Consider the following 12,153-nt stretch of genomic DNA (forward strand, 5'->3'; position numbering starts at 1 on the left):
GGAAGGCAGTCACACTGCCATCCATACTTGTTCAAATGAATGATTCCTTGTTTTTAAATCATGACTACACACATTTTCACACCTGCTTTATGCTACTCTGCTCATTGGTCTCTTTGTTTCTAGTCCATTTGTGTACGATAAGCAACAGTTGTTCAGGACATTGCAGCTTCCAGTGGTGATCTATTACAAGGTCTGGCATTAGCCTTCTACTGCCCGATGATGACGCTGCCTAAAATTAGCTTTCTTGCCGATTTGCAATGATAGCAATAAAAGACCGAACCTGAATGGCACGTCCTCAGATAAGTGACTGAAAGCAGTATGTTACTTTAACCAGCGATTAACCCTGCTTTATGGTAAGCTTTTACCTTATTTGCCATAATTTACTTATTGAAGATGCCAATTTACTTATAACATCAAAGAAAAACAAAGGTATTTAGAAGCTTGTTCAATGAAATAGAAATTCAACTCAGTAATTCATTTTTGGGTATAGCTTCACAATGTTTCCACTTCATTGGTCAAGTTTTATGGGTAACTGTACATTTCTGGACTGTGTTTAATTGTTTTTTGTAGAATTTAAACTAATTAGTTCAGTTCTTTGTCCCGTGGTACAGACAGTCTTTGAATTTACTTTGTATTTGGATTGGTTGGAATTTGGAGAACAGTAAAGCTAAATGACCACATTGTAGCCAGATTCTAAAAGGATATCTGCCTCTCAGCAGCTTCTTTAGACTTAAACCATTTTCCAGACAACCTGGCTGAATGGTGTAACATTCCAGTAGTGTTTTGCTGAATAAGTTAGAGCTGACATTTAGACAATGTTTTAAATTTCAATTTGCTTGAAATTAAATTTCCGTTGAACATTATTTTGACTATGATGCTCATACACAGATCATGGGTTAATTACAAAAGCGTTGATACGCTCAGAGCAAACATTTAAAAATTATTAATAGCAGTTCCTGTTTGTGGTTCTACAGTATTTGGTTTCTGTGATTAATCAATGTTTCAGTATTTTTATGAGCTTTAACTTTTGCTCACTGACATACCTCCCATGCCTTTATGTCCTGAGGTTGGTGGATTTCTTGGTATTGTTACAGATTAGGGTTATTGGAGGAGCACAGCTGATACTGTCTTTCAAAACATAAAGCTGGGTGCTTCAGAAATGTGTGCTGCATATCATGTAAATTTCGAGTACTTATTGAGGGGTGAATAGGAACAGGATAAGTAACTGGTGCTAGAGAGCCAGGGTGCTTCACAGTGTTACAGGTGAGTGAATTTCAATTTGATTTCACTTACTCGGATCTATGCAATAGGATAATGTCAGTGGTACATCTGCTTTAGACGTGCTACAGTAAGAGAATTTTATTATAATTTATCTTATATATGTATGAAAACCATTATTTTCTTTGCGGAGTTAGTATGGTCAGGACAGGTTAATGATGAAACTGTACAGGTTGTGTTGAATATATAAAGTACAGGGACTATTTTATTTATGCAAGTAGAGCAATCTTATTTTGTTTAGATGGGGAATTTCTTACCATTGAGTTCCAGTACTTGTGGTTATTTAAAAGATATTATCCCAAGTATGTGAGCTGCTGCAGAGTTCTGACATTTGTTGAGAGAATGCAAGATACAAACCAACATTAATAATTGTATCAGTATCAACAGTTGTCACTAATGTAACTGGCTAGTTGACTAGAAAAAGCGGAATTCATTTTAAAATAGCTGCTAAGTTTTTAGAGTTGAAATTCACGATATAAACTAGCCGCAAAATGTAAGTGGACAGACAAATCCTGGCTACTTAGATGTTACTGGAACAGCATGTTTTAAAACCACACCATTTCTAACTGATAATATGGAATTATCAACCCAGCCACATGATCTTTGTGTTTCATTCCTGAGCATTTGGGTGACTCAGGACTGCTGCGGTAACTAAATTTTCTCGAGTGTGATTGAACTTGTTAACTCCATGCACTTGCCCTTACCATGTACATAACACTTGCTGTCACAACAAAAAGCAGAACAAAATGTTTTTACATAAGCTCGGTGTTTCGCTTTGTTTTAGATGACCGTTTAGCTGTAGGATACATCGTTACCTTCTTTCAGTTCTTGACTTGGTAATAAAAAAAATACTGCAGATGCTGGGAATCTGAAATAAAAATAGAAAATGTTGGAAGCATTCAGCAGGTCAGGCAGCATCTGTGGAGAGACAAACAGCAGGCCCAATATTTGCGGGGAGGTTACGGGGGAGAGCGGTAACGTGGGGCAAAACCAGGCAAGGCTGGGGACGTGGAGGTTTAATGGCAGGACCTTATTACAATTCTTTTCTTCCATTTCCCACCCATCAGCCAGCCAAATTGACAGGCTGGCCGGCAGCCAGGCGGGAAAACCAGCGGCAGGAGGTAAATATGTGTGAACAGAAGAATTCTGAGTGGAAACCAAGAATTTTCAGTGTAAACACAAAGATCTCGCAGCCAAATGTTTGTCTGAAAGACCAGAGTGCCCTATGCAAGAACAATCCAGCTAGTCCCCCTGACCCGCCCTATCCCCGTAGCCCTGCACATTTTTTCCTTTCAAGTACTTATCCAGTTCCCTTTTGAAGGCCATGATTGAATCTGCCTCCACCACCCCCTCGGGCAGTGCATTCCAGATCCTAACCACTCACTGCGTAAAAAAGTTTTTCCTCATGTCACCTTTGGTTCTTTTGCCAATCACCTTAAATCTATGTCCTCTGGTTTTTGACCCTTCTGCCAATGGGAACAGTTTCTCTCTACCTACTCTGTCTAGACCCATCATGATTTTGAATACCTCTATCAAATCTCCTCGCAACCGTCTCTGTTCCAAGGAGAACAACCCCAGCTTCTCCAGTCTATCCACGTAGCTAAAGACCCTTATCCCTGGAATCATTCTAGTAAATCTTTTCTGCACCCTCTCTACGGCCTTCACATCCTTCCTAAAGTGCGGTGCCCAGAACTGGATACAATACTCCAGTTATGACCAAACCAGTGTTTTATAAAGGTTCATCATGACTTCCTAGCTTTTGTACTCTATGCCTCTATTTATAAAGCCCAGGGTTCCATATGCTTTTTTAACCACTTTCTCAATCGGCCCTGCAATTACAACGATTTGTGCACATATACCCCCAGATCTCTCTGTTCTTGTACCCCTTTTAGAATTGTGCCCTCTAGTTTATATTGCCTCTCCTCGTTCTTCCTACCAAAATGTATCACTTCGCATTTTTCTGCATTAAATTTCATCTGCCACATGTCCGCCCATGCCACCAGCCTGTCTATATCCTCTTGAAGTCTATCACTATCCTCCTGCCTCCAATCTGAAAAACAACCATTCACCGCTACTCTTTGTTTCTTGTCACTTAGTCAATTCTGTATCCATGCTGCTACTGCGCCCTTTATTCCATGGGCTTCAATCTCGATGACAAGCCTATTATGCGGCACTTTATCAAACACCTTTTGAAAGTCCATATACACCACATCATTTGCATTGCCTCCATTGAACCTCTCTGTTACCCCATCAAAAAACTCTATCAAGTTAGTTAAACACGATTTGCCTTTAACACATCTGTGCTGGCTTTCCTTAATCAAGCCACACTTGTCCAAGTGACTGCTAATTCTGTCCTGAATTATCGTTTCTAAAGGTTTCCCCACCACCGAGGTTAAGCTGACTGGCCTGTAGTTGCCCGGTTTATCCTTACCCCCTTTTTTGAACAAGGGCGTAACATTTGCAATTTTTAAGTCCTCTCCTCTGGCACCACCCCCCGTATCTAAGGAGGTTTGGAAGATTATGGCCAGTACCTCCGCAATTTCCACCCTTACTTCCCTCAGCAACCTAGGATGCATCCCATCCGGACTGGGTGACTTATTTACTTTAAGTACAGCTAGCCTTTCTAGTACCTCCTCTTTATCAATTTTTAGCCCATCCAGTATCTCAACTACATCTTCCTTTACTGAGACTCTGGTAGCATCTTTTTCCTTGGTAAGGACAGTTGCAAATTACTCATTTAATATCTCGGCCATCCCCTCTGCCTCCATGAGTAGATCTCCTTTTTGGTCCCTGATTGGCCCCACCCCTCCTCCCACACTCTCTGTTTGCCCCTCTTATTTCCTTTTTCACTTCCCCTCTGAACTTTCTATATTCAGCCTGGTTCTCACTTGTATTATCAACCTGACAACTGTCATATGCCCCTTTTTTCTGTTTCATCTTACTCACTATCTCTTTTGTCATCCAGCGAGCTCTGGCTTTAATTGCCCTACCTTTCTCCCGCTTGGGACTGTACCTAGACTGTACCTGAACCATCTCCTCCTGAAAGGCCGCCCACTGCTCAATTACCGTTTTGCCTGCCAATCTATGATTCCAATTTACCCGGGCCAGATCTCTTCTCATCCCACTGAAATTGGCCCTCCCCCAATTGAGTATTTTTACTTTAGAGTGGTCCGTGTCCTTTTCCATAGCTATTCTAATCCTTATGATACTATGATCGCTGTTCCCTAAATGTTCCCCACTGACACTTGCTCCACTTGGCCTGCCTCATTCCCCAGAACTAAGTCCAGCAATGCCTCCTTCCTCGTTTGGCCGGAAACATACTGGTCAAGGAACTACCACTGCAGTTTGAGAATTTGAATTCAGTTTTAAAAATCTGGAAATAAAAAGTTGGTATCAATAAAAGTGACCATGAAGTTGTTGGATTGCGGGTAAAAACCCAACTGGTTCACTATTGTCCTTCAGGGCAGGAAACTTGCTCTCCTTACCTGGTCTGGCCAGAATGTGACTCCAGTCTTACAACAACCTGGGTGACTCTTCATTGCTCCTTGAAGAGGCTTGGCAAGCCATTCAGTTATATCAAACTGCTACAAAGAATAATATGAATAAAGCCGGATGAATCACTCAGCTATGAACTTGGTGTCGAATCAGGACACAAGAAATGCACATCCAGCTCAGTCGACCCTGCAAAGTCCTCACTGACATCGGGGGACCAGTGAGTCATGCAATAGCCTGACAATCATAGTCATACTCACAAAATCATACCTATCAACCAACATCCCAGACTCTTCCATCACCATCTCTGGGTATCTCCTGTTCCTGGTCCGGCAACGCCTCGATTTTAAAATTCTCATCCTTGTTTTCAAATCCATCCATGGCCTCGCCCCTCCCTATCTCTGGAATCTCCTCCAACCCAGAACCCTTCGAGATCTCTGCGCTCCTCCAATTGTTGCCTCTTGTGCATCCACAGTTTTAATCGCTGAACCATTGGCGGCCATGTCTTCAGCCACCTAGGGTCTAAGCTCTGGAATTCCCTCCCTAAATCTCTCCGCCTCTCTACCCATCTCTCCTTTAAGACGCTCCTTAAAACCTACCTTGTTGACCAAGCTTTTGGTCACCTGTCCTAATATCTCCTTATGTGGCTCTGTGTCAAATTTTGTCTGATCACGCTCCTGTGAAGCATCTTGGGATGTTTTACCACGTTAAAGGCGCGATACAAATTAAAATTGTTATTGTCCTATCGGTCGGACAGACCCACCTGAGGTGGGGCACAGTAGTATACAAAGGGGTGGGGTGGGGGGGAGTGGTCCTGGGAGTCCTCAACATAAAGTCTCATGGTTTCAGGTCAAACATGGGCAAGGAAACCTCCTGCTGATTACCACCTACCGCCCTCCCTCAGCTGATGAATCAGTCCTCCTCCATGTTGAACAGCACTTGGAGGAAGCACCGAGGGTAGCAAGGACATAAAATGTACTCTGGGTGGAGGACTTCAATGTTTATCAGCAAGAGTGGCTCAGTGTTACCATCCCTGACCGAGCTGGCCAAGTCCTGAAGGGCACAGCTGCCAGACTGGGCCTGCGGCAGGTGGGGAAAACTCATTTGACTTTGTTCTCACCAATCTACCTGTCGCAGATGCATCTGTCCATGACAGTATTGGTAGGAGTGACCATCGCACAGTCCTTGTGGAGTTCCGTCTTCACACTGAGGATACCCTCCATCATGGAGTGTGGCACTATCACTGCACTAAATGGGATAGATTACATCCCAACTGTGATGTCGAAGACTTGTGCTCCAGAACTAGCCATGCCTCTCGTCAAGCTGTTCCAGTACAGCTACAACACTGGCATCTAACCTGACAATGTGGAAAATTGCCCAGGTATGTCCTGTCCACAAAAAGCAGGTCAAATCCATCCTGTGTAATTCCACCCCCCCCCTCCCTCCCCATCAGCCTAATCTCAATCATCAGTAAAGGGATGGAAGGTGTTGTCAACAGTGCTATCAGATGGCACTTACTCATAATAACCTGCTCACTGGTACTCAGTTGGGTTCCGCCAGGACCACTCAGCTCCATTCCTCATTATAGCCTTGGTCCAAATATAGACAAAAGAGCTGAATTCCAGAGCTGAGGTGAGAGTGACTGCCCCTGACATCAAGGCAACGTTTAACCAACTGTGGCACCAAGGAGTCACAGTAAAACTGGTCAATGGGAATCCGGGGCTGGAATCATACCTAGCACAAAGGAAGATGGTTGTGCTTGTTTGAGGTCAATCATCTCAGCCCCAGGACATCACTGCAGGAGTTCCTCAGGGCAGTGTCCTAGGGCCAACGATCTTCAACTGCTTCATCAATGACCTTCCCTCCATCATAAGGTCAAAAGAGGGGCTGTTCACTGATGATTGCATAGTGTTCAGTTCCATTTGCAATTCCTCAGATAATGAAGCAGTCCGTGCCCGCATGCAGTAAGACCTGGACAACATCCAGGCTTGGACTGATAAATGGCAAGTAACATTTGCACCACACAATTGCCAGGCAATGACCATCTCCAATAAGAGAGAGCATAACACCCTCTCCTTGACATTCAATGGTATTACCACCACCGAATCCCCCACCATCAACATCCTAGGGGTCATCATTGACCAGAAACTTAACTGGACCAGCCATATAAATGTCATGGATACTAGAGCAGATCAGTGGCTCACCTTCTGACTCCCTATTGCATCTCCACCACCTACAAGGTGCTATTCAGGAGTGTATTGGAATACCCCCCACTTGCCTGGATGGGTGCAGCTGCAACAACACTTAAGAAGCTCGACTCAATCCAGGACAAAGCAGCCCGCTTGATCTGCCCCCCATTCACTACCCTAAACATCCATTTCCTTCACCTCCATTGTACAGTGGCTGCAGTGTGTACTATCTACAGGGTGCATAGCTGCAACGTGCCAAGGCTTCTTCGACAACACCTCCCAAACTGGCGGCCTTCACCACCTAGAAGGACAATGGCAGCAGGTGCATGGGAACACCATCACTCCAAGTTCCCCTCAAAGTCACACACTATCCTGACTTGGAAATATATCACCGTTCCTTCATCGTTACTGGGCAAAATGCTGGAACTCCCTACCTAACAGCACTGTGGGAGAACCTTCACCACACGGACTGCAGCGGTTCAAGAAGAAGGCCCACCACCACCTTCTCAAGGGGCATCTAGTGATGGGCAATAAATACTGGCTTTTCCAGTGACGCCCACATCCCGAGAATGAATTAAAAAAAAATCTAAGGCTGGACTTGATTTCATGCATTGCCAATGGACTAAATGCCATTGAATAAAATTAGATAAATATGTGCCCTTTATAAAATTAGCTCTTTGAGATTCATGGTTGTCATCTTTCTAAAATAAACGTTATTGCCATTTTCAAAATTTTCAGTGTATCTCTTTATTTTTCTGACCATCCAAATCTACAGCTGCCAAATTAGAGATGTCTTTTTGCCAAAGTGTAACCTGGCATGTTGGTCCTCTGGGCACCACTCCATGAACTGGTAAAACATAGGCTAGAGGCTCTTCACACAGCGAGGTCTTGATCTTGTATTTATCACCAGGCAAAGGCCCCGAATGCTTTCCCACATGGAGGAAAAATCAGGAGTCATGTTACTACGAACTGCTCTTACGTACATGTCAGGTTTGAAAATGATACAGGCAAAACTCTGGAAGCAGATCCGCAGCTTGCCTTCTTGGCCTTGGAGCTGAAAAGAAGAGAAGAAAAATAAAGTAAATTGGGTCTAAAAAGTTAAAAACAATTTTTGTCATAGTTTCATGAAACTAAAAAATCTGGGATCCAGCAGTACTACTTCTATCTCACAGTACTTACAGCCTTTGGAGATAGAGAAGGCTAGCATTGCTGAGCTCGGCTTACAGTTCTACACATGAAAGGTGGTGAATTGATTCAACAGACTGTGTGCTGTTCAGGGGCTGTTTATTTTTCCAGGGATGGTTCAGCGTTTCTGCTCTGCAGTGTACAAGTATTAAGTTTCTTTACCTTGCGTTAGATTTACCCTACCCATAGTTGTTCCAAACAAGTGCCATTAAAGAGCAATTTTGAACATTTGTTTATGAATTTGAAGTTTTGTTTCCTAAAAAAATGTTACATATTCTCTGCCCATATGTTTGTCATGCTAAAGTGGAAAGGCTGGATGATGAGCCCATCTCTGTAGGTGCCATCAATAGCAGCTGTTGATGCAGCCAATGCTCGGAGCTGTGGGAAAGTACCTTCTAATTCTCCCTCTTTCTCATTGACCCGATGCCTTCCCTCCATACTTTACTGAATGAACTGGGTATAATCAACTTTTTCAGTCGGTGGCAAAATGTATTAAGCCAGTGTTACCAGAAGGGGAAACTGCTATTAGTTTTCTCCTTTCCCTTTTTTGGAAGTTCTTCCTTCACATGCCATCCCTGGGCAGGACTCTGGGCCAGGAACCATCTCCCAGGTTTCTCACACTGCTGCTCTATAGCCAAAGCTCCTAGTCCTTCGCAATACTGTAGCTGTGAAATTGACAACGAATTTACTCAGTGCAGTGGAATTTCCCTTCCGTAATGTTTCCCTACTTTTTTTTAATGGTTTTCAATGTTTTTTCAATACAGATTGCCGTTATATTTTTCTGATGCAAAAATAAGTTTTGAACACTTCGTAATGTGTCGCAGAAATGGCAGAGACATGCCACAGAATCTATATTTTGTTGCTGTGGAATTTGGTTGGGGTTGCCGCTAGAATTGGCTTTGAACTGCCTCAGAATTCTAGGGATCCTGTTATAACCAGCAACTGGATGTATATATAATCTGGAAATAAAAAGCTAGTATCAGTAAAAGTGACCAAGAAGCTGTCGGATTGTCGTAAAAACCTAACTGGTTCACTGATGTCCTTTAGGGAAGGAAACCTGCCATTCTTACCCGGTCTGGCCTATGTATGACTCCAGTCCCAAATCAGTGGTTGACTCTTAACTGCCCAGCAAGCCACTCAGTTGTCAGGGCAACCAGGGATGGGCAATAAATGACGGCCTTGCCAGTGATGCTCACATCCCAAGAATGAATTTTTAAAAATGTCTGAGTAACTTGCCCTCCATTTGCTCTGTGGGCATATGGAACCTGTTAACAGTGCGTCCAAAATCACTGTGTGGGGGAGTGGAGATTTCAACCACATGAGATGCATTTTAGTATCTTTATGGAAATAGTTGAGGCTCTGCTTAATATTTTTGGGAATTACATAAACCTGAGGAGTAGAAGTTAGTGCATGTTATCCTGATAGTCAGAAAGTTTAGAAGTACAGAGGAATCGTCTTTTAGTGATCATTGCTTTCAATCGCCATCTTGATACAAAAGCAAATTCGGTGAGACTGTGTGGGTTAGATAATTGGACATTTTATTGTTATAACTCTATCTCTGGCTCGCTCTTGCCTGTGAAACTATACTCTGGGAATGCAGCCTCACTAATATTGCCCTATAAAGCTCAAATTGTCCTTGCCAAAAAACCATTATTATTAATTCTGTGCATTTTGAAATAGTTGGTTAGTTTATGCTGGTCTGCCTTCTCATGTAGAATGAACTCCATTTGGGCAACTCAGCCCAAAACTGGCATTCCAAGTCAAGCACAGCACAACTGTTTAAAATACTGGTGAGTAACATTGACTGGAAATTTAAACAGCTGACTGTAAACTGTAAAAACCACCACTGTGTTGCTCAACCATTATGATATATAGATGAAACTCCTAAAATACTGATGGTAGCTGATTTAAACATTGTGCTGTCAAAACTGGCAGTCTGAAGAGAGAATTTTACTGCTTCCTCCCCTTCCCCTTGACCACAAAACCAAATTCCCCCCAGGCTCCACCCTACCCCTGCCCTGATCCTGTATCATTCTCCAGTTTCTCTTCTGTATCCCTTCATGCTCTCTCCGTGCTCACCATAAGACCATAAGAGATAGGAGCAGGAGTAGGCCATTCAGCCCCTCGAGCCTGCTCTGCCATTTAATGAGATCATAGCTGATCTGATTTTTACCTCAACTCCACTTTCCCGCCTTTTCCCCATATCCTTTGACTCCCTTGCTGATCAAAAATGTGTCGAACACAGCCTTGAATGTATTCAATGACTCAGCCTCCACAGCTTTTTGAGGTAAAGAATTCCAAAGATTCGCGACCCTCTGGGAGAAGAAATTCCTCCTCATTTCCGTCTTAAACGGGCGACCCCTTATTCTGAAACTATGCCCCCGAGTTTTAGATTCCCCCATGAGGGGTAACACCCTCTCAGCATCTACCCTATCGAGTCCCCTCAATCTTGTATGTTTCAATAAGATCTCCTCTCATTCTTCGAAACTCCAATGAGTATAGACCCAACCTGTTCAATCTTTCCTCATAAGACAATCCTTCCATACCCAGAATCAACCTAGTGAACCTTCTCTGAACTGCCTTCAATGCAAGTATGTCCTTCCTTAAATAAGGGCACCAGAACTGTACGCAGTACTCCAGGTGTGGTCTCACCAACACCCTGTACAGTTGTAGCATGACTTCCCTGCTTTTATACTCCATCCCCCTAGAAATAAAGGCCAATATTCTGTTTGCCTACCGGATTACCTGCTGCACCTGTATGTTGACTTTTTGTGTTTCATGTACGAGGACACCCAGATCTCTCTGTACCGCAGCATTTTGTAGTATTTCTCCATTCAAATAATATTTTGCTTTTTTATTTTTCCTCCCAAAATGAATGACTTCACATTTTCCCACATTATATTCCATCTGCCAAATTTTGCCCGTTCGCTTAACCTGTCAATATCCCTTTGCAGACACTTTGTGTCCTCATCGCAACTTGCTTTTCCACCTATCTTTGTGTCATCAGCAAATTTGGCCACAAGACACTCTGTTCCTTCATCCAAGTCATTGATATATATTGTAAATAGTTGAGGCTCCAGCACTGATCCCTGCGGCACCCCACTAGTTACAGATTGCCATTTTGAAAATGACCCTTTTGTCCCGACTCTTTGTTTTCTGTTAGTTAGCCAATCCTCTATCCATGCCAGTATATTACCCCCAATACCATGAGCTCTTATCTTGTGCAGTAATCTTTTATGTGGCACCTTATCGAATGCCTTTTGGAAATCCAAATATACTGCATCCATTGGTTCCCCTTTATCCACCCTGCCCGTTATTTCCTCAAAGAACTCTAATAAATTTGTCAGACATGATTTCCCCTTCATAAAACCATGTTGACTCTCCTTGATTGTTTTATGAGTCTCCAAATGTCCTGCTACTACTCTCTTAATAATGGATTCTAGCATTGTCATCTTGTCCATGCGACCCACCTCTTGCTCCCTTGACCCTATTCTCATTAAACTGCTGACCACCCAACTTGCGTTCCTGGCCCCCATGCTAACTGACATTGTAAATGATACAAAGATGGGAGGGAAAGTAGAGAGTGAGGAGGACATAAAAAACCTACAGGGGGATATAGACAGGCTGGGTGAGTGGGCGGAGATTTGGCAGATGCAATACAAAGAGAGCAAGTTATTTTCTTAATGGCGAGAAACTGGAAAGTACTGCAGCACAAAGGGATCTGGGGGTCCTAGTGCAAGAAAATCAAAAAGTTAGTATGCAGGTGCAGCAGGTGATCAAGAAGGCCAATGGAATGTTGGCTTTTATTGCTAGGGGGATAGAATATAAAAACAGGGAGGTATTGCTGCAGTTATATAAGGTATTGGTGAGACCGCACCTGGAATACTGCATACAGTTTTGGTGTCCATACTTAAGAAAAGACATACTTGCTCTCGAGGCAGTACAAAGAAGGTTCACTCGGTTAATCCCGGGGATGAGGGGGTGGACATATGAGGAGAGGTTGAATAGA

At 43.2% G+C, this 12,153-nt stretch overlaps 1 protein-coding gene and 1 long non-coding RNA gene across 2 annotated transcripts in view; one reads left to right on the forward strand and one right to left on the reverse strand.

Annotated features, from left to right (window-relative positions):
• Nucleotides 1-268: 268 nt before the first annotated feature.
• Nucleotides 269-12,153, forward strand: part of LOC137319864 (myopalladin-like) — a 32,590-nt gene continuing 20,705 nt past the window's right edge. Inside the window, exon 1 of the mRNA XM_067981776.1 lies at nucleotides 269-353. The gene's annotated coding sequence lies outside the window, so the exon portion shown is untranslated. The remainder of the gene's footprint in view (nucleotides 354-12,153) is intronic.
• LOC137319865 (uncharacterized) lies at nucleotides 7,691-8,231 on the reverse strand. Its single transcript, XR_010962282.1, has 2 exons — nucleotides 8,139-8,231; nucleotides 7,691-8,013 (listed from the first exon to the last, which is right to left on the reverse strand). It is a non-coding gene; the product is annotated as an uncharacterized lncRNA (long non-coding RNA).

Source organism: Heptranchias perlo, unplaced genomic scaffold (genome assembly GCF_035084215.1).
Source record: "Heptranchias perlo isolate sHepPer1 unplaced genomic scaffold, sHepPer1.hap1 HAP1_SCAFFOLD_912, whole genome shotgun sequence".
Taxonomy (NCBI): Eukaryota; Metazoa; Chordata; class Chondrichthyes; order Hexanchiformes; family Hexanchidae; genus Heptranchias; species Heptranchias perlo.